Below are 25,204 nucleotides of genomic sequence, written 5' to 3'. Positions count from 1 at the left end.
TCGAGTACAGAATAAGCAGCACACAGTGCAAAAGCTGTGGACACAGCAGCAACTTGTCAGGATGGCCGAGTGGTCTAAGGCGCCAGACTCAAGGAGTGTGTTTCCTTGCCTTGTTTAAGCCTGGTGATTTCTGGTCCCTTTCTAGGGGCGTGGGTTCAAATCCCACTCCTGACATTGTCCTTTTCAGCACCAATATGCCACCGCCAGCCTCACAATCTCCGCAACACCCTGCTGTCATTGATATTTGCCACCTTTTACCACTTCATTTATTTACAAATAAAAACAACACAACTTGAAACCTAACATGCCGCTCTCAAATATCATGCACACAATCGCATGCTCCAATCCAACATGCAGATTACATTTCACAGGCCGCGCATTTAGCAAAGCATTGTTCCCACCTCGCTGCAGCATTCCACATTGCTTTCAACCACTCCACCTTTCTATCCCATGGCGCACCATGCTGCAATGGACCAACAGATGCAATGGATCAACAATGTCCAAGAATGTGACATCTTGTGAACAATGACAACTAAATTCATGCCTAACTTGGCAATTCTTTGCAAGGACACCAGAGATGCACTCTGGAGATTTCAAGAGATTCACTTATCACAGGCACAGATTATCCAGAATTGATGCCTTTGAAGGTTGGGAATATCAGGTGGAAATGGTTCGATCAATGCCACCGGCCACGGGTGCATGTTCACCTCTTTCAATGTCCAGGATGAAGAAATGCTGTTCATTGTGTGACGAGCGGGCTTTGCAGATATAACACGTTAATGTCTTGGGAATCAAAGAAAGGTGTGTGGCTGAAGATTGTTTGCGGTGCAGCAAAGGAGAATGATCGACACCGCCACTTCAATCCGTTGCGCTGAATTAATGGTTGTGGTTGTTTGTGCAAAAATGGATTGGGTGTGCTCCAGGCCAGCTAGAATGCAGAATACGTAGCACACAGTGGAAAACAGCAGCTGCACAAATAAGTTGTCAGGATGGCCGAGTGGTCTAAGGCGCCAGACTTAAGCAGCTGTTGAGGACGTGATGATTTCTGGTCCCTTTCAAGGGTCGTGGGTTCAAATCCCACTCCTGACATTCACCTTTTCCGACTTCAACGTCATTTGCAAATCAACAATGCAAACCGTATCATTCACAGACAAAGATTGAAAACTAACATGCCTCAAACATTCTGCACCCAATCACACTGCTGCGCTCAAACATGCAGATTACATTACACAGGCAGCAAAGAACATTGTTCCCACCTTGCATTCCTTATTGCTTTCCACCAATCTACCTTTCAATCCCATTGCGCACACTGCTACTTCTCAGCAACGGGCCAACAGTGTCCAAGAATGCGACATCTTGTGAACAAACACAACTGAATTCAACTGCCTTACTTTGGCGATTCCTTGCAAGGTAGCCAGAGATGCTGACATTTCAAGTCACTCCCATATCAGAGGCACAGATTAGCCAGAATTGTGGCCCATGAATGTTGGGACTTTCAAGGCAAAATATTCAGGCGAATGCCACGAGCCACAGTTTACACCCGGCAAGATGAGGACATGCTGTTCATTGTGTGGGGAGCAGGCTTCACAGATGTCTCGCGTGAATGTATTGAGAATGAAAGAAAGGTCTGGGAATGAGAGTGTAAAATGTGAATTGGGAAAGATGTTTGGATTGTGGTGTGTTTTGGATGGCAGCTGCGTTGCTTGGGTTTGTTGAAGCTGTCGATGGAAAAGTGAGTGAGATGTTTTTGAAAATGATGTAAAATGTTCTTGGCGTACAGATGCAGCGTGCCTGAAAATTGTTTATGGTGCGGGAAGGGTGAATGTTTGCCACTGCCTGTTGAAACAGGTGTGATGTATTGATGGTTGTGGCCTGATTGTGCACAAATGAAATGGGTGTGCTCCAGGCCAGTTCGAATACAGAATAAGCAGCACACAGTGCAAAAGCTGTGGACACAGCAGCAACTTGTCAGGATGGCCGAGTGGTCTAAGGCGCCAGACTCAAGGAGTGTGTTTCCTTGCCTCGTTTAAGCCTGGTGATTTCTGGTCCCTTTCTAGGGGCGTGGGTTCAAATCCCACTCCTGACATTGTCCTTTTCAGCACCAATATGCCACCGCCAGCCTCACAATCTCCGCAACACCCTGCTGTCATTGATATTTGCCACCTTTTACCACTTCATTTATTTACAAATAAAAACAACACAACTTGAAACCTAACATGCCGCTCTCAAATATCATGCACACAATCGCATGCTCCAATCCAACATGCAGATTACATTTCACAGGCAGCGCATTTAGCAAAGCATTGTTCCCACCTCGCTGCAGCATTCCACATTGCTTTCAACCACTCCACCTTTCTATCCCATGGCGCACCATGCTGCAATGGACCAACAGATGCAATGGATCAACAATGTCCAAGAATGTGACATCTTGTGAACAATGACAACTAAATTCATGCCTAACTTGGCAATTCTTTGCAAGGACACCAGAGATGCACTCTGGAGATTTCAAGAGATTCACTTATCACAGGCACAGATTATCCAGAATTGATGCCTTTGAAGGTTGGGAATATCAGGTGGAAATGGTTCGATCAATGCCACCGGCCACGGGTGCATGTTCACCTCTTTCAATGTCCAGGATGAAGAAATGCTGTTCATTGTGTGACGAGCGGGCTTTGCAGATATAACACGTTAATGTCTTGGGAATCAAAGAAAGGTGTGTGGCTGAAGATTGTTTGCGGTGCAGCAAAGGAGAATGATCGACACCGCCACTTCAATCGGTTGCGCTGAATTAATGGTTGTGGTTGTTTGTGCAAAAATGGATTGGGTGTGCTCCAGGCCAGCTAGAATGCAGAATACGTAGCACACAGTGGAAAACAGCAGCTGCACAAATAAGTTGTCAGGATGGCCGAGTGGTCTAAGGCGCCAGACTTAAGCAGCCGTTGAGGACTTGATGATTTCTGGTCCCTTTCAAGGGTCGTGGGTTCAAATCCCACTCCTGACATTCACCTTTTCCGACTTCAACGTCATTTGCAAATCAACAATGCAAACCGTATCATTCACATACAAAGATTGAAAACTAACATGCCTCTCTCAAACATTCTGCACCCAATCACACTGCTGCGCTCAAACATGCAGATTACATTACACAGGCAGCAAAGAACATTGTTCCCACCTTGCATTCCTTATTGCTTTCCACCAATCTACCTTTCAATCCCATTGCACACACTGCTGCTTCTCAGCAACGGGCCAACAGTGTCCAAGAATGCGACATCTTGTGAACAAACACAACTGAATTCAACTGCCTTACTTTGGCGATTCCTTGCAAGGTAGCCAGAGATGCTGACATTTCAAGTCACTCCCATATCAGAGGCACAGATTAGCCAGAATTGTGGCCCATGAATATTGGGACTTTCAAGGCAAAATATTCAGACGAATGCCACGAGCCACAGTTTACACCCGGCAAGATGAGGACATGCTGTTCATTGTGTGGGGAGCAGGCTTCACAGATGTCTCGCGTGAATGTATTGAGAATGAAAGAAAGGTCTGGGAATGAGAGTGTAAAATGTGAATTGGGAAAGATGTTTGGATTGTGGTGTGTTTTGGATGGCAGCTGCGTTGCTTGGGTTTGTTGAAGCTGTCGATGGAAAAGTGAGTGAGATGTTTTTGAAAATGATGTAAAATGTTCTTGGCGTACAGATGCAGCGTGCCTGAAAATTGTTTATGGTGCGGGAAGGGTGAATGTTTGCCACTGCCTGTTGAAACAGGTGTGATGTATTGATGGTTGTGGCCTGATTGTGCACAAATGAAATGGGTGTGCTCCAGGCCAGTTCGAGTACAGAATAAGCAGCACACAGTGCAAAAGCTGTGGACACAGCAGCAACTTGTCAGGATGGCCGAGTGGTCTAAGGCGCCAGACTCAAGGAGTGTGTTTCCTTGCCTCGTTTAAGCCTGGTGATTTCTGGTCCCTTTCTAGGGGCGTGGGTTCAAATCCCACTCCTGACATTGTCCTTTTCAGCACCAATATGCCACCGCCAGCCTCACAATCTCCGCAACACCCTGCTGTCATTGATATTTGCCACCTTTTACCACTTCATTTATTTACAAATAAAAACAACACAACTTGAAACCTAACATGCCTCTCTCAAATATCATGCACACAATCGCATGCTCCAATCCAACATGCAGATTACATTTCACAGGCAGCGCATTTAGCAAAGCATTGTTCCCACCTCGCTGCAGCATTCCACATTGCTTTCAACCACTCCACCTTTCTATCCCATGGCGCACCATGCTGCAATGTACCAACAGATGCAATGGATCAACAATGTCCAAGAATGTGACATCTTGTGAACAATGACAACTAAATTCATGCCTAACTTGGCAATTCTTTGCAAGGACACCAGAGATGCACTCTGGAGATTTCAAGAGATTCACTTATCACAGGCACAGATTATCCAGAATTGATGCCTTTGAAGGTTGGGAATATCAGGTGGAAATGGTTCGATCAATGCCACCGGCCACGGGTGCATGTTCACCTCTTTCAATGTCCAGGATGAAGAAATGCTGTTCATTGTGTGACGAGCGGGCTTTGCAGATATAACACGTTAATGTCTTGGGAATCAAAGAAAGGTGTGTGGCTGAAGATTGTTTGCGGTGCAGCAAAGGAGAATGATCGACACCGCCACTTCAATCCGTTGCGCTGAATTAATGGTTGTGGTTGTTTGTGCAAAAATGGATTGGGTGTGCTCCAGGCCAGCTGGAATGCAGAATACGTAGCACACAGTGGAAAAGAGCAGCTGCACAAATAAGTTGTCAAGATGGCCGAGTGGTCTAAGGCGCCAGACTTAAGCAGCCGTTGAGGACTTGATGATTTCTGGTCCCTTTCAAGGGTCGTGGGTTCAAATCCCACTCCTGACATTCAACTTTTCCGACTTCAACGTCATTTGCAAATCAACAATGCAAACCGTATCATTCACATACAAAGATTGAAAACTAACATGCCTCTCTCAAACATTCTGCACCCAATCACACTGCTGCGCTCAAACATGCAGATTACATTACACAGGCAGCAAAGAACATTGTTCCCACCTTGCATTCCTTATGGCTTTCCACCAATCTACCTTTCAATCCCATTGCGCACACTGCTGCTTCTCAGCAACGGGCCAACAGTGTCCAAGAATGCGACATCTTGTGAACAAACACAACTGAATTCAACTGCCTTACTTTGGCGATTCCTTGCAAGGTAGCCAGAGATGCTGACATTTCAAGTCACTCCCATATCAGAGGCACAGATTAGCCAGAATTGTGGCCCATGAATGTTGGGACTTTCAAGGCAAAATATTCAGACGAATGCCACTAGCCACAGTTTACACCCGGCAAGATGAGGACATGCTGTTCATTGTGTGGGGAGCAGGCTTCACAGATGTCTCGCGTGAATGTGTTGAGAATGAAAGAAAGGTCTGGGAATGAGAGTGTAAAATGTGAATTGGGAAAGATGTTTGGATTGTGGTGTGTTTTGGATGGCAGCTGCGTTGCTTGGGTTTGTTGAAGCTGTCGATGGAAAAGTGAGTGAGATGTTTTTGAAAATGATGTAAAATGTTCTTGGCGTACAGATGCAGCGTGCCTGAAAATTGTTTATGGTGCGGGAAGGGTGAATGTTTGCCACTGCCTGTTGAAACAGGTGTGATGTATTGATGGTTGTGGCCTGATTGTGCACAAATGAAATGGGTGTGCTCCAGGCCAGTTCGAGTACAGAATAAGCAGCACACAGTGCAAAAGCTGTGGACACAGCAGCAACTTGTCAGGATGGCCGAGTGGTCTAAGGCGCCAGACTCAAGGAGTGTGTTTCCTTGCCTCGTTTAAGCCTGGTGATTTCTGGTCCCTTTCTAGGGGCGTGGGTTCAAATCCCACTCCTGACATTGTCCTTTTCAGCACCAATATGCCACCGCCAGCCTCACAATCTCCGCAACACCCTGCTGTCATTGATATTTGCCACCTTTTACCACTTCATTTATTTACAAATAAAAACAACACAACTTGAAACCTAACATGCCTCTCTCAAATATCATGCACACAATCGCATGCTCCAATCCAACATGCAGATTACATTTCACAGGCAGCGCATTTAGCAAAGCATTGTTCCCACCTCGCTGCAGCATTCCACATTGCTTTCAACCACTCCACCTTTCTATCCCATGGCGCACCATGCTGCAATGGACCAACAGATGCAATGGATCAACAATGTCCAAGAATGTGACATCTTGTGAACAATGACAACTAAATTCATGCCTAACTTGGCAATTCTTTGCAAGGACACCAGAGATGCACTCTGGAGATTTCAAGAGATTCACTTATCACAGGCACAGATTATCCAGAATTGATGCCTTTGAAGGTTGGGAATATCAGGTGGAATTGGTTCGATCAATGCCACCGGCCACGGGTGCATGTTCACCTCTTTCAATGTCCAGGATGAAGAAATGCTGTTCATTGTGTGACGAGCGGGCTTTGCAGATATAACACGTTAATGTCTTGGGAATCAAAGAAAGGTGTGTGGCTGAAGATTGTTTGCGGTGCAGCAAAGGAGAATGATCGACACCGCCACTTCAATCCGTTGCGCTGAATTAATGGTTGTGGTTGTTTGTGCAAAAATGGATTGGGTGTGCTCCAGGCCAGCTAGAATGCAGAATACGTAGCACACAGTGGAAAACAGCAGCTGCGCAAATAAGTTGTCAGGATGGCCGAGTGGTCTAAGGCGCCAGACTTAAGCAGCCGTTGAGGAGTTGATGATTTCTGGTCCCTTTCAAGGGTCGTGGGTTCAGATCCCACTCCTGACATACACCTTTTCCGACTTCAACGTTATTTGCAAATCAACAATGCAAACCGTATCATTCACATACAAAGATTGAAAACTAACATGCCTCTCTCAAACATTCTGCACCCAATCACACTGCTGCGCTCAAACATGCAGATTACATTACACAGGCAGCAAAGAACATTGTTCCCACCTTGCATTCCTTATTGCTTTCCACCAATCTACCTTTCAATCCCATTGCGCACACTGCTGCTTCTCAGCAACGGGCCAACAGTGTCCAAGAATGCGACATCTTGTGAACAAACACAACTGAATTCAACTGCCTGACTTTGGCGATTCCTTGCAAGGTAGCCAGAGATGCTGACATTTCAAGTCACCCCCATATCAGAGGCACAGATTAGCCAGAATTGTGACCCATGAATGTTGGGACTTTCAAGGCAAAATATTCAGACGAATGCCACTAGCCACAGTTTACACCCGGCAAGATGAGGACTTAGCAAAGCATTGTTCCCACCTCGCTGCAGCATTCCACATTGCTTTCAACCACTCCACCTTTCTATCCCATGGCGCACCATGCTCCAATGGACCAACAGATGCAATGGATCAACAATGTCCAAGAATGTGACATCTTGTGAACAATGACAACTAAATTCATTCCCCATTGTGTGGGGAGCAGGCTTCACAGATGTCTCGCGTGAATGTATTGAGAATGAAAGAAAGGCCTGGGAATGAGAGTGTAAAATGTGAATTGGGAAAGGTGTTTGGATTGTGGTGTGTTTTGGATGGCAGCTGCGTTGCTTGGGTTTGTTGAAGCTGTCGATGGAAAAGTGAGTGAGATGTTTTTGAAAATGATGTAAAATGTTCTTGGCGTACAGATGCAGCGTGCCTGAAAATTGTTTATGGTGCGGGAAGGGTGAATGTTTGCCACTGCCTGTTGAAACAGGTGTGATGTATTGATGGTTGTGGCCTGATTGTGCACAAATGAAATGGGTGTGCTCCAGGCCAGTTCGAGTACAGAATAAGCAGCACACAGTGCAAAAGCTGTGGACACAGCAGCAACTTGTCAGGATGGCCGAGTGGTCTAAGGCGCCAGACTCAAGGAGTGTGTTTCCTTGCCTCGTTTAAGCCTGGTGGTTTCTGGTCCCTTTCTAGGGGCGTGGGTTCAAATCCCACTCCTGACATTGTCCTTTTCAGCACCAATATGCCACCGCCAGCCTCACAATCTCCGCAACACCCTGCTGTCATTGATATTTGCCACCTTTTACCACTTCATTTATTTACAAATAAAAACAACACAACTTGAAACCTGCCTCTCTCAAATATCATGCACACAATCGCATGCTCCAATCCAACATGCAGATTACATTTCACAGGCAGCGCATTTAGCAAAGCATTGTTCCCACCTCGCTGCAGCATTCCACATTGCTTTCATCCACTCCACCTTTCTATCCCATGGCGCACCATGCTGCAATGGACCAACAGATGCAATGGATCAACAATGTCCAAGAATGTGACATCTTGTGAACAATGACAACTAAATTCATGCCTAACTTGGCAATTCTTTGCAAGGACACCAGAGATGCACTCTGGAGATTTCAAGAGATTCACTTATCACAGGCACAGATTATCCAGAATTGATGCCTTTGAAGGTTGGGAATATCAGGTGGAAATGGTTCGATCAATGCCACCGGCCACGGGTGCATGTTCACCTCTTTCAATGTCCAGGATGAAGAAATGCTGTTCATTGTGTGACGAGCGGGCTTTGCAGATATAACACGTTAATGTCTTGGGAATCAAAGAAAGGTGTGTGGCTGAAGATTGTTTGCGGTGCAGCAAAGGAGAATGATCGACACCGCCACTTCAATCGGTTGCGCTGAATTAATGGTTGTGGTTGTTTGTGCAAAAATGGATTGGGTGTGCTCCAGGCCAGCTAGAATGCAGAATACGTAGCACACAGTGGAAAACAGCAGCTGCACAAATAAGTTGTCAAGATGGCCGAGTGGTCTAAGGCGCCAGACTTAAGCAGCCGTTGAGGACTTGATGATTTCTGGTCCCTTTCATGGGTCGTGGGTTCAAATCCCACTCCTGACATTCACCTTTTCCGACTTCAACGTCATTTGCAAATCAACAATGCAAACCGTATCATTCACATACAAAGATTGAAAACTAACATGCCTCTCTCAAACATTCTGCACCCGATCACACTGCTGCGCTCAAACATGCAGATTACATTACACAGGCAGCAAAGAACATTGTTCCCACCTTGCATTCCTTATTGCTTTCCACCAATCTACCTTTCAATCCCATTGCGCACACTGCTGCTTCTCAGCAACGGGCCAACAGTGTCCAAGAATGCGACATCTTGTGAACAAACACAACTGAATTCAACTGCCTTACTTTGGCGATTCCTTGCAAGGTAGCCAGAGATGCTGACATTTCAAGTCACTCCCATATCAGAGGCACAGATTAGCCAGAATTGTGGCCCATGAATGTTGGGACTTTCAAGGCAAAATATTCAGACGAATGCCACTAGCCACAGGTTACACCCGGCAAGATGAGGACATGCTGTTCATTGTGTGGGGAGCAGGCTTCACAGATGTCACGCGTGAATGTGTTGAGAATGAAAGAAAGGTCTGGGAATGAGAGTGTAAAATATGAATTGGGAAAGATGTTTGGATTGTGGTGTGTTTTGGATGGCAGCTGCGTTGCTTGGGTTTGTTGAAGCTGTCGATGGAAAAGTGAGTGAGATGTTTTTGAAAATGATGTAAAATGTTCTTGGCGTACAGATGCAGCGTGCCTGAAAATTGTTTATGGTTCGGGAAGGGTGAATGTTTGCCACTGCCTGTTGAAACAGGTGTGATGTATTGATGGTTGTGGCCTGATTGTGCACAAATGAAATGGGTGTGCTCCAGGCCAGTTCGAGTACAGAATAAGCAGCACACAGTGCAAAAGCTGTGGACACAGCAGCAACTTGTCAGGATGGCCGAGTGGTCTAAGGCGCCACACTCAAGGAGTGTGTTTCCTTGCCTTGTTTAAGCCTGGTGATTTCTGGTCCCTTTCTAGGGGCGTGGGTTCAAATCCCACTCCTGACATTGTCCTTTTCAGCACCAATATGCCACCGCCAGCCTCACAATCTCCGCAACACCCTGCTGTCATTGATATTTGCCACCTTTTACCACTTCATTTATTTACAAATAAAAACAACACAACTTGAAACCTAACATGCCGCTCTCAAATATCATGCACACAATCGCATGCTCCAATCCAACATGCAGATTACATTTCACAGGCAGCGCATTTAGCAAAGCATTGTTCCCACCTCGCTGCAGCATTCCACATTGCTTTCAACCACTCCACCTTTCTATCCCATGGCGCACCATGCTGCAATGGACCAACAGATGCAATGGATCAACAATGTCCAAGAATGTGACATCTTGTGAACAATGACAACTAAATTCATGCCTAACTTGGCAATTCTTTGCAAGGACACCAGAGATGCACTCTGGAGATTTCAAGAGATTCACTTATCACAGGCACAGATTATCCAGAATTGATGCCTTTGAAGGTTGGGAATATCAGGTGGAAATGGTTCGATCAATGCCACCGGCCACGGGTGCATGTTCACCTCTTTCAATGTCCAGGATGAAGAAATGCTGTTCATTGTGTGACGAGCGGGCTTTGCAGATATAACACGTTAATGTCTTGGGAATCAAAGAAAGGTGTGTGGCTGAAGATTGTTTGCGGTGCAGCAAAGGAGAATGATCGACACCGCCACTTCAATCCGTTGCGCTGAATTAATGGTTGTGGTTGTTTGTGCAAAAATGGATTGGGTGTGCTCCAGGCCAGCTAGAATGCAGAATACGTAGCACACAGTGGAAAACAGCAGCTGCACAAATAAGTTGTCAGGATGGCCGAGTGGTCTAAGGCGCCAGACTTAAGCAGCTGTTGAGGACGTGATGATTTCTGGTCCCTTTCAAGGGTCGTGGGTTCAAATCCCACTCCTGACATTCACCTTTTCCGACTTCAACGTCATTTGCAAATCAACAATGCAAACCGTATCATTCACAGACAAAGATTGAAAACTAACATGCCTGAAACATTCTGCACCCAATCACACTGCTGCGCTCAAACATGCAGATTACATTACACAGGCAGCAAAGAACATTGTTCCCACCTTGCATTCCTTATTGCTTTCCACCAATCTACCTTTCAATCCCATTGCGCACACTGCTACTTCTCAGCAACGGGCCAACAGTGTCCAAGAATGCGACATCTTGTGAACAAACACAACTGAATTCAACTGCCTTACTTTGGCGATTCCTTGCAAGGTAGCCAGAGATGCTGACATTTCAAGTCACTCCCATATCAGAGGCACAGATTAGCCAGAATTGTGGCCCATGAATGTTGGGACTTTCAAGGCAAAATATTCAGGCGAATGCCACGAGCCACAGTTTACACCCGGCAAGATGAGGACATGCTGTTCATTGTGTGGGGAGCAGGCTTCACAGATGTCTCGCGTGAATGTATTGAGAATGAAAGAAAGGTCTGGGAATGAGAGTGTAAAATGTGAATTGGGAAAGATGTTTGGATTGTGGTGTGTTTTGGATGGCAGCTGCGTTGCTTGGGTTTGTTGAAGCTGTCGATGGAAAAGTGAGTGAGATGTTTTTGAAAATGATGTAAAATGTTCTTGGCGTACAGATGCAGCGTGCCTGAAAATTGTTTATGGTGCGGGAAGGGTGAATGTTTGCCACTGCCTGTTGAAACAGGTGTGATGTATTGATGGTTGTGGCCTGATTGTGCACAAATGAAATGGGTGTGCTCCAGGCCAGTTCGAGTACAGAATAAGCAGCACACAGTGCAAAAGCTGTGGACACAGCAGCAACTTGTCAGGATGGCCGAGTGGTCTAAGGCGCCAGACTCAAGGAGTGTGTTTCCTTGCCTCGTTTAAGCCTGGTGATTTCTGGTCCCTTTCTAGGGGCGTGGGTTCAAATCCCACTCCTGACATTGTCCTTTTCAGCACCAATATGCCACCGCCAGCCTCACAATCTCCGCAACACCCTGCTGTCATTGATATTTGCCACCTTTTACCACTTCATTTATTTACAAATAAAAACAACACAACTTGAAACCTAACATGCCGCTCTCAAATATCATGCACACAATCGCATGCTCCAATCCAACATGCAGATTACATTTCACAGGCAGCGCATTTAGCAAAGCATTGTTCCCACCTCGCTGCAGCATTCCACATTGCTTTCAACCACTCCACCTTTCTATCCCATGGCGCACCATGCTGCAATGGACCAACAGATGCAATGGATCAACAATGTCCAAGAATGTGACATCTTGTGAACAATGACAACTAAATTCATGCCTAACTTGGCAATTCTTTGCAAGGACACCAGAGATGCACTCTGGAGATTTCAAGAGATTCACTTATCACAGGCACAGATTATCCAGAATTGATGCCTTTGAAGGTTGGGAATATCAGGTGGAAATGGTTCGATCAATGCCACCGGCCACGGGTGCATGTTCACCTCTTTCAATGTCCAGGATGAAGAAATGCTGTTCATTGTGTGACGAGCGGGCTTTGCAGATATAACACGTTAATGTCTTGGGAATCAAAGAAAGGTGTGTGGCTGAAGATTGTTTGCGGTGCAGCAAAGGAGAATGATCGACACCGCCACTTCAATCGGTTGCGCTGAATTAATGGTTGTGGTTGTTTGTGCAAAAATGGATTGGGTGTGCTCCAGGCCAGCTAGAATGCAGAATACGTAGCACACAGTGGAAAACAGCAGCTGCACAAATAAGTTGTCAGGATGGCCGAGTGGTCTAAGGCGCCAGACTTAAGCAGCCGTTGAGGACTTGATGATTTCTGGTCCCTTTCAAGGGTCGTGGGTTCAAATCCCACTCCTGACATTCACCTTTTCCGACTTCAACGTCATTTGCAAATCAACAATGCAAACCGTATCATTCACATACAAAGATTGAAAACTAACATGCCTCTCTCAAACATTCTGCACCCAATCACACTGCTGCGCTCAAACATGCAGATTACATTACACAGGCAGCAAAGAACATTGTTCCCACCTTCCATTCCTTATTGCTTTCCACCAATCTACCTTTCAATCCCATTGCACACACTGCTGCTTCTCAGCAACGGGCCAACAGTGTCCAAGAATGCGACATCTTGTGAACAAACACAACTGAATTCAACTGCCTTACTTTGGCGATTCCTTGCAAGGTAGCCAGAGATGCTGACATTTCAAGTCACTCCCATATCAGAGGCACAGATTAGCCAGAATTGTGGCCCATGAATATTGGGACTTTCAAGGCAAAATATTCAGACGAATGCCACGAGCCACAGTTTACACCCGGCAAGATGAGGACATGCTGTTCATTGTGTGGGGAGCAGGCTTCACAGATGTCTCGCGTGAATGTATTGAGAATGAAAGAAAGGTCTGGGAATGAGAGTGTAAAATGTGAATTGGGAAAGATGTTTGGATTGTGGTGTGTTTTGGATGGCAGCTGCGTTGCTTGGGTTTGTTGAAGCTGTCGATGGAAAAGTGAGTGAGATGTTTTTGAAAATGATGTAAAATGTTCTTGGCGTACAGATGCAGCGTGCCTGAAAATTGTTTATGGTGCGGGAAGGGTGAATGTTTGCCACTGCCTGTTGAAACAGGTGTGATGTATTGATGGTTGTGGCCTGATTGTGCACAAATGAAATGGGTGTGCTCCAGGCCAGTTCGAGTACAGAATAAGCAGCACACAGTGCAAAAGCTGTGGACACAGCAGCAACTTGTCAGGATGGCCGAGTGGTCTAAGGCGCCAGACTCAAGGAGTGTGTTTCCTTGCCTCGTTTAAGCCTGGTGATTTCTGGTCCCTTTCTAGGGGCGTGGGTTCAAATCCCACTCCTGACATTGTCCTTTTCAGCACCAATATGCCACCGCCAGCCTCACAATCTCCGCAACACCCTGCTGTCATTGATATTTGCCACCTTTTACCACTTCATTTATTTACAAATAAAAACAACACAACTTGAAACCTAACATGCCTCTCTCAAATATCATGCACACAATCGCATGCTCCAATCCAACATGCAGATTACATTTCACAGGCAGCGCATTTAGCAAAGCATTGTTCCCACCTCGCTGCAGCATTCCACATTGCTTTCAACCACTCCACCTTTCTATCCCATGGCGCACCATGCTGCAATGTACCAACAGATGCAATGGATCAACAATGTCCAAGAATGTGACATCTTGTGAACAATGACAACTAAATTCATGCCTAACTTGGCAATTCTTTGCAAGGACACCAGAGATGCACTCTGGAGATTTCAAGAGATTCACTTATCACAGGCACAGATTATCCAGAATTGATGCCTTTGAAGGTTGGGAATATCAGGTGGAAATGGTTCGATCAATGCCACCGGCCACGGGTGCATGTTCACCTCTTTCAATGTCCAGGATGAAGAAATGCTGTTCATTGTGTGACGAGCGGGCTTTGCAGATATAACACGTTAATGTCTTGGGAATCAAAGAAAGGTGTGTGGCTGAAGATTGTTTGCGGTGCAGCAAAGGAGAATGATCGACACCGCCACTTCAATCCGTTGCGCTGAATTAATGGTTGTGGTTGTTTGTGCAAAAATGGATTGGGTGTGCTCCAGGCCAGCTGGAATGCAGAATACGTAGCACACAGTGGAAAACAGCAGCTGCACAAATAAGTTGTCAAGATGGCCGAGTGGTCTAAGGCGCCAGACTTAAGCAGCCGTTGAGGACTTGATGATTTCTGGTCCCTTTCAAGGGTCGTGGGTTCAAATCCCACTCCTGACATTCAACTTTTCCGACTTCAACGTCATTTGCAAATCAACAATGCAAACCGTATCATTCACATACAAAGATTGAAAACTAACATGCCTCTCTCAAACATTCTGCACCCAATCACACTGCTGCGCTCAAACATGCAGATTACATTACACAGGCAGCAAAGAACATTGTTCCCACCTTGCATTCCTTATTGCTTTCCACCAATCTACCTTTCAATCCCATTGCGCACACTGCTGCTTCTCAGCAACGGGCCAACAGTGTCCAAGAATGCGACATCTTGTGAACAAACACAACTGAATTCAACTGCCTTACTTTGGCGATTCCTTGCAAGGTAGCCAGAGATGCTGACATTTCAAGTCACTCCCATATCAGAGGCACAGATTAGCCAGAATTGTGGCCCATGAATGTTGGGACTTTCAAGGCAAAATATTCAGACGAATGCCACTAGCCACAGTTTACACCCGGCAAGATGAGGACATGCTGTTCATTGTGTGGGGAGCAGGCTTCACAGATGTCTCGCGTGAATGTGTTGAGAATGAAAGAAAGGTCTGGGAATGAGAGTGTAAAATGTGAATTGGGAAAGATGTTTGGATTGTGGTGTGTTTTGGATGGCAGCTGCGTTGCTTGGGTTTGTTGAAGCTGTCGATGGAAAAGTGAGTGAGATGTTTTTGAAAATGATGTAAAATGTTCTTGGCGTACAGATGCAGCGTGCCTGAAAATTGTTTATGGTGCGGGAAGGGTGAATGTTTGCCACTGCCTGTTGAAACAGGTGTGATGTATTGATGGTTGTGGCCTGATTGTGCACAAATGAAATGGGTGTGCTCCAGGCCAGTTCGAGTACAGAATAAGCAGCACACAGTGCAAAAGCTGTGGACACAGCAGCAACTTGTCAGGATGGCCGAGTGGTCTAAGGCGCCAGACTCAAGGAGTGTGTTTCCTTGCCTCGTTTAAGCCTGGTGATTTCTGGTCCCTTTCTAGGGGCGTGGGTTCAAATCCCACTCCTGACATTGTCCTTTTCAGCACCAATATGCCACCGCCAGCCTCACAATCTCCGCAACACCCTGCTGTCATTGATATTTGCCACCTTTTACCACTTCATTTATTTACAAATAAAAACAACACAACTTGAAACCTAACATGCCTCTCTCAAATATCATGCACACAATCGCATGCTCCAATCCAACATGCAGATTACATTTCACAGGCAGCGCATTTAGCAAAGCATTGTTCCCACCTCGCTGCAGCATTCCACATTGCTTTCAACCACTCCACCTTTCTATCCCATGGCGCACCATGCTGCAATGGACCAACAGATGCAATGGATCAACAATGTCCAAGAATGTGACATCTTGTGAACAATGACAACTAAATTCATGCCTAACTTGGCAATTCTTTGCAAGGACACCAGAGATGCACTCTGGAGATTTCAAGAGATTCACTTATCACAGGCACAGATTATCCAGAATTGATGCCTTTGAAGGTTGGGAATATCAGGTGGAATTGGTTCGATCAATGCCACCGGCCACGGGTGCATGTTCACCTCTTTCAATGTCCAGGATGAAGAAATGCTGTTCATTGTGTGACGAGCGGGCTTTGCAGATATAACACGTTAATGTCTTGGGAATCAAAGAAAGGTGTGTGGCTGAAGATTGTTTGCGGTGCAGCAAAGGAGAATGATCGACACCGCCACTTCAATCCGTTGCGCTGAATTAATGGTTGTGGTTGTTTGTGCAAAAATGGATTGGGTGTGCTCCAGGCCAGCTAGAATGCAGAATACGTAGCACACAGTGGAAAACAGCAGCTGCGCAAATAAGTTGTCAGGATGGCCGAGTGGTCTAAGGCGCCAGACTTAAGCAGCCGTTGAGGAGTTGATGATTTCTGGTCCCTTTCAAGGGTCGTGGGTTCAGATCCCACTCCTGACATACACCTTTTCCGACTTCAACGTTATTTGCAAATCAACAATGCAAACCGTATCATTCACATACAAAGATTGAAAACTAACATGCCTCTCTCAAACATTCTGCACCCAATCACACTGCTGCGCTCAAACATGCAGATTACATTACACAGGCAGCAAAGAACATTGTTCCCACCTTGCATTCCTTATTGCTTTCCACCAATCTACCTTTCAATCCCATTGCGCACACTGCTGCTTCTCAGCAACGGGCCAACAGTGTCCAAGAATGCGACATCTTGTGAACAAACACAACTGAATTCAACTGCCTGACTTTGGCGATTCCTTGCAAGGTAGCCAGAGATGCTGACATTTCAAGTCACCCCCATATCAGAGGCACAGATTAGCCAGAATTGTGGCCCATGAATGTTGGGACTTTCAAGGCAAAATATTCAGACGAATGCCACTAGCCACAGTTTACACCCGGCAAGATGAGGACTTAGCAAAGCATTGTTCCCACCTCGCTGCAGCATTCCACATTGCTTTCAACCACTCCACCTTTCTATCCCATGGCGCACCATGCTCCAATGGACCAACAGATGCAATGGATCAACAATGTCCAAGAATGTGACATCTTGTGAACAATGACAACTAAATTCATTCCCCATTGTGTGGGGAGCAGGCTTCACAGATGTCTCGCGTGAATGTATTGAGAATGAAAGAAAGGCCTGGGAATGAGAGTGTAAAATGTGAATTGGGAAAGGTGTTTGGATTGTGGTGTGTTTTGGATGGCAGCTGCGTTGCTTGGGTTTGTTGAAGCTGTCGATGGAAAAGTGAGTGAGATGTTTTTGAAAATGATGTAAAATGTTCTTGGCGTACAGATGCAGCGTGCCTGAAAATTGTTTATGGTGCGGGAAGGGTGAATGTTTGCCACTGCCTGTTGAAACAGGTGTGATGTATTGATGGTTGTGGCCTGATTGTGCACAAATGAAATGGGTGTGCTCCAGGCCAGTTCGAGTACAGAATAAGCAGCACACAGTGCAAAAGCTGTGGACACAGCAGCAACTTGTCAGGATGGCCGAGTGGTCTAAGGCGCCAGACTCAAGGAGTGTGTTTCCTTGCCTCGTTTAAGCCTGGTGGTTTCTGGTCCCTTTCTAGGGGCGTGGGTTCAAATCCCACTCCTGACATTGTCCTTTTCAGCACCAATATGCCACCGCCAGCCTCACAATCTCCGCAACACCCTGCTGTCATTGATATTTGCCACCTTTTACCACTTCATTTATTTACAAATAAAAACAACACAACTTGAAACCTGCCTCTCTCAAATATCATGCACACAATCGCATGCTCCAATCCAACATGCAGATTACATTTCACAGGCAGCGCATTTAGCAAAGCATTGTTCCCACCTCGCTGCAGCATTCCACATTGCTTTCATCCACTCCACCTTTCTATCCCATGGCGCACCATGCTGCAATGGACCAACAGATGCAATGGATCAACAATGTCCAAGAATGTGACATCTTGTGAACAATGACAACTAAATTCATGCCTAACTTGGCAATTCTTTGCAAGGACACCAGAGATGCACTCTGGAGATTTCAAGAGATTCACTTATCACAGGCACAGATTATCCAGAATTGATGCCTTTGAAGGTTGGGAATATCAGGTGGAAATGGTTCGATCAATGCCACCGGCCACGGGTGCATGTTCACCTCTTTCAATGTCCAGGATGAAGAAATGCTGTTCATTGTGTGACGAGCGGGCTTTGCAGATATAACACGTTAATGTCTTGGGAATCAAAGAAAGGTGTGTGGCTGAAGATTGTTTGCGGTGCAGCAAAGGAGAATGATCGACACCGCCACTTCAATCGGTTGCGCTGAATTAATGGTTGTGGTTGTTTGTGCAAAAATGGATTGGGTGTGCTCCAGGCCAGCTAGAATGCAGAATACGTAGCACACAGTGGAAAACAGCAGCTGCACAAATAAGTTGTCAAGATGGCCGAGTGGTCTAAGGCGCCAGACTTAAGCAGCCGTTGAGGACTTGATGATTTCTGGTCCCTTTCATGGGTTGTGGGTTCAAATCCCACTCCTGACATTCACCTTTTCCGACTTCAACGTCATTTGCAAATCAACAATGCAAACCGTATCATTCACATACAAAGATTGAAAACTAACATGCCTCTCTCAAACATTCTGCACCCGATCACACTGCTGCGCTCAAACATGCAGATTACATTACACAGGCAGCAAAGAACATTGTTCCCACCTTGCATTCCTTATTGCTTTCCACCAATCTACCTTTCAATCCCATTGCGCACACTGCTGCTTCTCAGCAACGGGCCAACAGTGTCCAAGAATGCGACATCTTGTGAACAAACACAACTGAATTCAACTGCCTTACTTTGGCGATTCCTTGCAAGGTAGCCAGAGATGCTGACATTTCAAGTCACTCCCATATCAGAGGCACAGATTAGCCAGAATTGTGGCCCATGAATGTTGGGACTTTCAAGGCAAAATATTCAGACGAATGCCACTAGCCACAGTTTACACCCGGCAAGATGAGGACATGCTGTTCATTGTGTGGGGAGCAGGCTTCACAGATGTCACGCGTGAATGTGTTGAGAATGAAAGAAAGGTCTGGGAATGAGAGTGTAAAATATGAATTGGGAAAGATGTTTGGATTGTGGTGTGTTTTGGATGGCAGCTGCGTTGCTTGGGTTTGTTGAAGCTGTCGATGGAAAAGTGAGTGAGATGTTTTTGAAAATGATGTAAAATGTTCTTGGCGTACTGATGCAGCGTGCCTGAAAATTGTTTATGGTGCGGGAAGGGTGAATGTTTGCCACTGCCTGTTGAAACAGGTGTGATGTATTGATGGTTGTGGCCTGATTGTGCACAAATGAAATGGGTGTGCTCCAGGCCAGTTCGAGTACAGAATAAGCAGCACACAGTGCAAAAGCTGTGGCCACAGCAGCAACTTGTCAGGATGGCCGAGTGGTCTAAGGCGCCAGACTCAAGGAGTGTGTTTCCTTGCCTCGTTTAAGCCTGGTGATTTCTGGTCCCTTTCTAGGGGCGTGGGTTCAAATCCCACTCCTGACATTGTCCTTTTCAGCACCAATATGCCACCGCCAGCCTCACAATCTCCGCAACACCCTGCTGTCATTGATATTTGCCACCTTTTACCACTTCATTTATTTACAAATAAAAACAACACAACTTGAAACCTAACATGCCTCTCTCAAATATCATGCACACAATCGCATGCTCCAATCCAACATGCAGATTACATTTCACAGGCAGCGCATTTAGCAAAGCATTGTTCCCACCTCGCTGCAGCATTCCACATTGCTTTCAACCACTCCACCTTTCTATCCCATGGCGCACCATGCTGCAATGGACCAACAGATGCAATGGATCAACAATGTCCATGAATGTGACATCTTGTGAACAATGACAACTAAATTCATGCCTAACTTGGCAATTCTTTGCAAGGACACCAGAGATGCACTCTGGAGATTTCAAGAGATTCACTTATCACAGGCACAGATTATCCAGAATTGATGCCTTTGAAGGTTGGGAATATCAGGTGGAAATGGTTCGATCAATGCCACCGGCCACGGGTGCATGTTCACCTCTTTCAATGTCCAGGATGAAGAAATGCTGTTCATTGTGTGACGAGCGGGCTTTGCAGATATAACACGTTAATGTCTTGGGAATCAAAGAAAGGTGTGTGGCTGAAGATTGTTTGCGGTGCAGCAAAGGAGAATGATCGACACCGCCACTTCAATCCGTTGCGCTGAATTAATGGTTGTGGTTGTTTGTGCAAAAATGGATTGGGTGTGCTCCAGGCCAGCTAGAATGCAGAATACGTAGCACACAGTGGAAAACAGCAGCTGCACAAATAAGTTGTCAGGATGGCTGAGTGGTCTAAGGCGCCAGACTTAAGCTGCCGTTGAGGACTTGATGATTTCTGGTCCCTTTCAAGGGTCGTGGGTTCAAATCCCACTCCTGACATTCCCCTTTTCCAACTTCAACGTCATTTGCAAATCAACAATGCAAACCGTATCATTCACATACAAAGATTGAAAACTAACATGCCTCTCTCAAACATTCTGCACCCAATCACACTGCTGCGCTCAAACATGCAGATTACATTACACAGGCAGCAAAGAACATTGTTCCCACCTTGCATTCCTTATTGCTTTCCACCAATCTACCTTTCAATCCCATTGCGCACACTGCTGCTTCTCAGCAACGGGCCAACAGTGTCCAAGAATGCGACATCTTGTGAACAAACACAACTGAATTCAACTGCCTTACTTTGGCGATTCCTTGCAAGGTAGCCAGAGATGCTGACATTTCAAGTCACTCCCATATCAGAGGCACAGATTAGCCAGAATTGTGGCCCATGAATGTTGGGACTTTCAAGGCAAAATATTCAGACGAATGCCACTAGCCACAGTTTACACCCGGCAAGATGAGGACATGCTGTTCATTGTGTGGGGAGCAGGCTTCACAGATGTCTCGCGTGAATGTGTTGAGAATGAAAGAAAGGTCTGGGAATGAGAGTGTAAAATGTGAATTGGGAAAGATGTTTGGATTGTGGTGTGTTTTGGATGGCAGCTGTGTTGCTTGGGTTTGTTGAAGCTGTCGATGGAAAAGTGAGTGAGATGTTTTTGAAAATGATGTAAAATGTTCTTGGCGTACAGATGCAGCGTGCCTGAAAATTGTTTATGGTGCGGGAAGGGTGAATGTTTGCCACTGCCTGTTGAAACAGGTGTGATGTATTGATGGTTGTGGCCTGATTGTGCACAAATGAAATGGGTGTGCTCCAGGCCAGTTCGAGTACAGAATAAGCAGCGCACAGTGCAAAAGCTGTGGACACAGCAGCAACTTGTCAGGATGGCCGAGTGGTCAAAGGCGCCAGACTCAAGGAGTGTGTTTCCTTGCCTGGTTTAAGCCTGGTGATTTCTGGTCCCTTTCTAGGGGCGTGGGTTCAAACCCCACTCCTGACATTGTCCTTTTCAGCACCAATATGCCACCGCCAGCCTCACAATCTCCGCAACACCCTGCTGTCATTGATATTTGCCACCTTTTACCACTTCATTTATTTACAAATAAAAAAAACACAACTTGAAACCTAACATGCCTCTCTCAAATATCATGCACACAATCGCATGCTCCAATCCAACATGCAGATTACATTTCACAGGCAGCGCACTGAGCAAAGCATTGTTCCCACCTCGCTGCAGCATTCCACATTGCTTTTAAACACTCCACCTTTCTATCCCATGGCGCACCATGCTGCAATGGACCAACAGATGCAATGGATCAACAATGTCCAAGAATGTGACATCTTGTGAACAATGACAACTAAATTCATGCCTAACTTGGCAATTCTTTGCAAGGACACCAGAGATGCACTCTGCAGATTTCAAGAGATTCACTTATCACAGGCACAGATTATCCAGAATTGATGCCTTTGAAGGTTGGGAATATCAGGTGGAAATGGTTCGATCAATGCCACCGGCCACGGGTGCATGTTCACCTCTTTCAATGTCCAGGATGAAGAAATGCTGTTCATTGTGTGACGAGCGGGCTTTGCAGATATAACACGTTAATGTCTTGGGAATCAAAGAAAGGTGTGTGGCTGAAGATTGTTTGCGGTGCAGCAAAGGAGAATGATCGACACCGCCACTTCAATCGGTTGCGCTGAATTAATGGTTGTGGTTGTTTGTGCAAAAATGGATTGGGTGTGCTCCAGGCCAGCTAGAATGCAGAATACGTAGCACACAGTGGAAAACAGCAGCTGCACAAATAAGTTGTCAGGATGGCCGAGTGGTCTAAGGCGCCAGACTTAAGCAGCTGTTGAGGACTTGATGATTTCTGGTCCCTTTCAAGGGTCGTGGGTTCAAATCCCACTCCTGACATTCACCTTTTCCGACTTCAACGTCATTTGCAAATCAACAATGCAAACCGTATCATTCACATACAAAGATTGAAAACTAACATGCCTCTCTCAAACATTCTGCACCCAATCACACTGCTGCGCTCAAACATGCAGATTACATTACACAGGCAGCAAAGAACATTGTTCCCACCTTGCATTCCTTATTGCTTTCCACCAATCTACCTTTCAATCCCATTGCGCACACTGCTGCTTCTCAGCAACGGGCCAACAGTGTCCAAGAATGCGACATCTTGTGAACAAACACAACTGAATTCAACTGCCTTACTTTGGCGATTCCTTGCAAGGTAGCCAGAGATGCTGACATTTCAAGTCACTCCCATATCAGAGGCACAGATTAGCCAGAATTGTGGCCCATGAATGTTGGGACTTTCAAGGCAAAATATTCAGACGAATGCCACTAGCCACAGTTTACACCCGGCAAGATGAGGACATGCTGTTCATTGTGTGGGGAGCAGGCTTGACAGATGTCTCGCGTGAATGTGTTGAGAATGAAAGAAAGGTCTGGGAATGAGAGTGTAAAATGTGAATTGGGAAAGATGTTTGGATTGTGGTGTGTTTTGGATGGCAGCTGTGTTGCTTGGGTTTGTTGAAGCTGTCGATGGAAAAGTGAGTGAGATGTTTTTGAAAATGATGTAAAATGTTCTTGGCGTACAGATGCAGCGTGCCTGAAAATTGTTTATGGTGCGGGAAGGGTGAATGTTTGCCACTGCCTGTTGAAACAGGTGTGATGTATTGATGGTTGTGGCCTGATTGTGCACAAATGAAATGGGTGTGCTCCAGGCCAGTTCGAGTACAGAATAAGCAGCGCACAGTGCAAAAGCTGTGGACACAGCAGCAACTTGTCAGGATGGCCGAGTGGTCTAAGGCGCCAGACTCAAGGAGTGTGTTTCCTTGCCTGGTTTAAGCCTGGTGATTTTTGGTCCCTTTCTAGGGGCGTGGGTTCAAACCCCACTCCTGACATTGTCCTTTTCAGCACCAATATGCCACCGCCAGCCTCACAATCTCCGCAACACCCTGCTGTCATTGATATTTGCCACCTTTTACCACTTCATTTATTTACAAATAAAAAAAACACAACTTGAAACCTAACATGCCTCTCTCAAATATCATGCACACAATCGCATGCTCCAATCCAACATGCAGATTACATTTCACAGGCAGCGCACTTAGCAAAGCATTGTTCCCACCTCGCTGCAGCATTCCACATTGCTTTTAAACACTCCACCTTTCTATCCCATGGCGCACCATGCTGCAATGGACCAACAGATGCAATGGATCAACAATGTCCAAGAATGTGACATCTTGTGAACAATGACAACTAAATTCATGCCTAACTTGGCAATTCTTTGCAAGGACACCAGAGATGCACTCTGGAGATTTCAAGAGATTCACTTATCACAGGCACAGATTATCCAGAATTGATGCCTTTGAAGGTTGGGAATATCAGGTGGAAATGGTTCGATCAATGCCACCGGCCACGGGTGCATGTTCACCTCTTTCAATGTCCAGGATGAAGAAATGCTGTTCATTGTGTGACGAGCGGGCTTTGCAGATATAACACGTTAATGTCTTGGGAATCAAAGAAAGGTGTGTGGCTGAAGATTGTTTGCGGTGCAGCAAAGGAGAATGATCGACACCGCCACTTCAATCGGTTGCGCTGAATTAATGGTTGTGGTTGTTTGTGCAAAAATGGATTGGGTGTGCTCCAGGCCAGCTAGAATGCAGAATACGTAGCACACAGTGGAAAACAGCAGCTGCACAAATAAGTTGTCAGGATGGCCGAGTGGTCTAAGGCGCCAGACTTAAGCAGCCGTTGAGGACTTGATGATTTCTGGTCCCTTTCAAGGGTCGTGGGTTCAAATCCCACTCCTGACATTCACCTTTTCCGACTTCAACGTCATTTGCAAATCAACAATGCAAACCGTATCATTCACATACAAAGATTGAAAACTAACATGCCTCTCTCAAACATTCTGCACCCAATCACACTGCTGCGCTCAAACATGCAGATTACATTACACAGGCAGCAAAGAACATTGTTCCCACCTTGCATTCCTTATTGCTTTCCACCAATCTACCTTTCAATCCCATTGCGCACACTGCTGCTTCTCAGCAACGGGCCAACAGTGTCCAAGAATGCGACATCTTGTGAACAAACACAACTGAATTCAACTGCCTTACTTTGGCGATTCCTTGCAAGGTAGCCAGAGATGCTGACATTTCAAGTCACTCCCATATCAGAGGCACAGATTAGCCAGAATTGTGGCCCATGAATGTTGGGACTTTCAAGGCAAAATATTCAGACGAATGCCACTAGCCACAGTTTACACCCGGCAAGATGAGGACATGCTGTTCATTGTGTGGGGAGCAGGCTTCACAGATGTCTCGCCTGAATGTGTTGAGAATGAAAGAAAGGTCTGGGAATGAGAGTGTAAAATGTAAATTGGGAAAGATGTTTGGATTGTGGTGTGTTTTGGATGGCAGCTGCGTTGCTTGGGTTTGTTGAAGCTGTCGATGGAAAAGTGAGTGAGATGTTTTTGAAAATGATGTAAAATGTTCTTGGCGTACAGATGCAGCGTGCCTGAAAATTGTTTATGGTGCGGGAAGGGTGAATGTTTGCCACTGCCTGTTGAAACAGGTGTGATGTATTGATGGTTGTGGCCTGATTGTGCACAAATGAAATGGGTGTGCTCCAGGCCA

General features: G+C 45.9%; 26 non-coding genes across 26 annotated transcripts; all 26 read left to right on the top strand.

The window, feature by feature from the left end:
* Positions 1-55: 55 nt before the first annotated feature.
* trnal-caa (transfer RNA leucine (anticodon CAA)) lies at positions 56-174 on the top strand. Its single transcript has 2 exons — positions 56-93; positions 129-174. It is a non-coding gene; the product is annotated as a tRNA-Leu (tRNA).
* Positions 175-983: 809 nt separating this feature from the next.
* Positions 984-1,089, top strand: trnal-uaa (transfer RNA leucine (anticodon UAA)). Its single transcript has 2 exons — positions 984-1,021; positions 1,044-1,089. It is a non-coding gene; the product is annotated as a tRNA-Leu (tRNA).
* An 878-nt stretch (positions 1,090-1,967) lies between these two features.
* On the top strand, positions 1,968-2,086 carry trnal-caa (transfer RNA leucine (anticodon CAA)). The gene is made up of 2 exons: positions 1,968-2,005; positions 2,041-2,086. It is a non-coding gene; the product is annotated as a tRNA-Leu (tRNA).
* An 809-nt stretch (positions 2,087-2,895) lies between these two features.
* trnal-uaa (transfer RNA leucine (anticodon UAA)) lies at positions 2,896-3,001 on the top strand. The gene is made up of 2 exons: positions 2,896-2,933; positions 2,956-3,001. It is a non-coding gene; the product is annotated as a tRNA-Leu (tRNA).
* An 882-nt stretch (positions 3,002-3,883) lies between these two features.
* trnal-caa (transfer RNA leucine (anticodon CAA)) lies at positions 3,884-4,002 on the top strand. The gene is made up of 2 exons: positions 3,884-3,921; positions 3,957-4,002. It is a non-coding gene; the product is annotated as a tRNA-Leu (tRNA).
* Positions 4,003-4,811: 809 nt separating this feature from the next.
* On the top strand, positions 4,812-4,917 carry trnal-uaa (transfer RNA leucine (anticodon UAA)). The gene is made up of 2 exons: positions 4,812-4,849; positions 4,872-4,917. It is a non-coding gene; the product is annotated as a tRNA-Leu (tRNA).
* An 882-nt stretch (positions 4,918-5,799) lies between these two features.
* trnal-caa (transfer RNA leucine (anticodon CAA)) lies at positions 5,800-5,918 on the top strand. Its single transcript has 2 exons — positions 5,800-5,837; positions 5,873-5,918. It is a non-coding gene; the product is annotated as a tRNA-Leu (tRNA).
* An 809-nt stretch (positions 5,919-6,727) lies between these two features.
* Positions 6,728-6,833, top strand: trnal-uaa (transfer RNA leucine (anticodon UAA)). The gene is made up of 2 exons: positions 6,728-6,765; positions 6,788-6,833. It is a non-coding gene; the product is annotated as a tRNA-Leu (tRNA).
* Positions 6,834-7,873: 1,040 nt separating this feature from the next.
* trnal-caa (transfer RNA leucine (anticodon CAA)) lies at positions 7,874-7,992 on the top strand. Its single transcript has 2 exons — positions 7,874-7,911; positions 7,947-7,992. It is a non-coding gene; the product is annotated as a tRNA-Leu (tRNA).
* Positions 7,993-8,796: 804 nt separating this feature from the next.
* Positions 8,797-8,902, top strand: trnal-uaa (transfer RNA leucine (anticodon UAA)). The gene is made up of 2 exons: positions 8,797-8,834; positions 8,857-8,902. It is a non-coding gene; the product is annotated as a tRNA-Leu (tRNA).
* An 882-nt stretch (positions 8,903-9,784) lies between these two features.
* Positions 9,785-9,903, top strand: trnal-caa (transfer RNA leucine (anticodon CAA)). The gene is made up of 2 exons: positions 9,785-9,822; positions 9,858-9,903. It is a non-coding gene; the product is annotated as a tRNA-Leu (tRNA).
* An 809-nt stretch (positions 9,904-10,712) lies between these two features.
* On the top strand, positions 10,713-10,818 carry trnal-uaa (transfer RNA leucine (anticodon UAA)). The gene is made up of 2 exons: positions 10,713-10,750; positions 10,773-10,818. It is a non-coding gene; the product is annotated as a tRNA-Leu (tRNA).
* Positions 10,819-11,696: 878 nt separating this feature from the next.
* trnal-caa (transfer RNA leucine (anticodon CAA)) lies at positions 11,697-11,815 on the top strand. Its single transcript has 2 exons — positions 11,697-11,734; positions 11,770-11,815. It is a non-coding gene; the product is annotated as a tRNA-Leu (tRNA).
* Positions 11,816-12,624: 809 nt separating this feature from the next.
* trnal-uaa (transfer RNA leucine (anticodon UAA)) lies at positions 12,625-12,730 on the top strand. Its single transcript has 2 exons — positions 12,625-12,662; positions 12,685-12,730. It is a non-coding gene; the product is annotated as a tRNA-Leu (tRNA).
* Positions 12,731-13,612: 882 nt separating this feature from the next.
* On the top strand, positions 13,613-13,731 carry trnal-caa (transfer RNA leucine (anticodon CAA)). Its single transcript has 2 exons — positions 13,613-13,650; positions 13,686-13,731. It is a non-coding gene; the product is annotated as a tRNA-Leu (tRNA).
* Positions 13,732-14,540: 809 nt separating this feature from the next.
* Positions 14,541-14,646, top strand: trnal-uaa (transfer RNA leucine (anticodon UAA)). Its single transcript has 2 exons — positions 14,541-14,578; positions 14,601-14,646. It is a non-coding gene; the product is annotated as a tRNA-Leu (tRNA).
* An 882-nt stretch (positions 14,647-15,528) lies between these two features.
* trnal-caa (transfer RNA leucine (anticodon CAA)) lies at positions 15,529-15,647 on the top strand. Its single transcript has 2 exons — positions 15,529-15,566; positions 15,602-15,647. It is a non-coding gene; the product is annotated as a tRNA-Leu (tRNA).
* Positions 15,648-16,456: 809 nt separating this feature from the next.
* Positions 16,457-16,562, top strand: trnal-uaa (transfer RNA leucine (anticodon UAA)). Its single transcript has 2 exons — positions 16,457-16,494; positions 16,517-16,562. It is a non-coding gene; the product is annotated as a tRNA-Leu (tRNA).
* A 1,040-nt stretch (positions 16,563-17,602) lies between these two features.
* On the top strand, positions 17,603-17,721 carry trnal-caa (transfer RNA leucine (anticodon CAA)). The gene is made up of 2 exons: positions 17,603-17,640; positions 17,676-17,721. It is a non-coding gene; the product is annotated as a tRNA-Leu (tRNA).
* An 804-nt stretch (positions 17,722-18,525) lies between these two features.
* Positions 18,526-18,631, top strand: trnal-uaa (transfer RNA leucine (anticodon UAA)). The gene is made up of 2 exons: positions 18,526-18,563; positions 18,586-18,631. It is a non-coding gene; the product is annotated as a tRNA-Leu (tRNA).
* Positions 18,632-19,513: 882 nt separating this feature from the next.
* Positions 19,514-19,632, top strand: trnal-caa (transfer RNA leucine (anticodon CAA)). The gene is made up of 2 exons: positions 19,514-19,551; positions 19,587-19,632. It is a non-coding gene; the product is annotated as a tRNA-Leu (tRNA).
* An 809-nt stretch (positions 19,633-20,441) lies between these two features.
* trnal-uaa (transfer RNA leucine (anticodon UAA)) lies at positions 20,442-20,547 on the top strand. The gene is made up of 2 exons: positions 20,442-20,479; positions 20,502-20,547. It is a non-coding gene; the product is annotated as a tRNA-Leu (tRNA).
* Positions 20,548-21,429: 882 nt separating this feature from the next.
* Positions 21,430-21,548, top strand: trnal-caa (transfer RNA leucine (anticodon CAA)). The gene is made up of 2 exons: positions 21,430-21,467; positions 21,503-21,548. It is a non-coding gene; the product is annotated as a tRNA-Leu (tRNA).
* An 809-nt stretch (positions 21,549-22,357) lies between these two features.
* trnal-uaa (transfer RNA leucine (anticodon UAA)) lies at positions 22,358-22,463 on the top strand. The gene is made up of 2 exons: positions 22,358-22,395; positions 22,418-22,463. It is a non-coding gene; the product is annotated as a tRNA-Leu (tRNA).
* Positions 22,464-23,345: 882 nt separating this feature from the next.
* trnal-caa (transfer RNA leucine (anticodon CAA)) lies at positions 23,346-23,464 on the top strand. Its single transcript has 2 exons — positions 23,346-23,383; positions 23,419-23,464. It is a non-coding gene; the product is annotated as a tRNA-Leu (tRNA).
* An 809-nt stretch (positions 23,465-24,273) lies between these two features.
* Positions 24,274-24,379, top strand: trnal-uaa (transfer RNA leucine (anticodon UAA)). Its single transcript has 2 exons — positions 24,274-24,311; positions 24,334-24,379. It is a non-coding gene; the product is annotated as a tRNA-Leu (tRNA).
* Positions 24,380-25,204: the final 825 nt, after the last annotated feature.

This window comes from Scyliorhinus torazame, chromosome 1 (assembly GCF_047496885.1).
Source record: "Scyliorhinus torazame isolate Kashiwa2021f chromosome 1, sScyTor2.1, whole genome shotgun sequence".
In the NCBI taxonomy this organism is placed as follows: domain Eukaryota; kingdom Metazoa; phylum Chordata; class Chondrichthyes; order Carcharhiniformes; family Scyliorhinidae; genus Scyliorhinus; species Scyliorhinus torazame.
The sequence above is the reverse complement of the archived record's forward strand: the minus strand, read 5'-3'. Positions and strand labels throughout refer to the sequence as shown.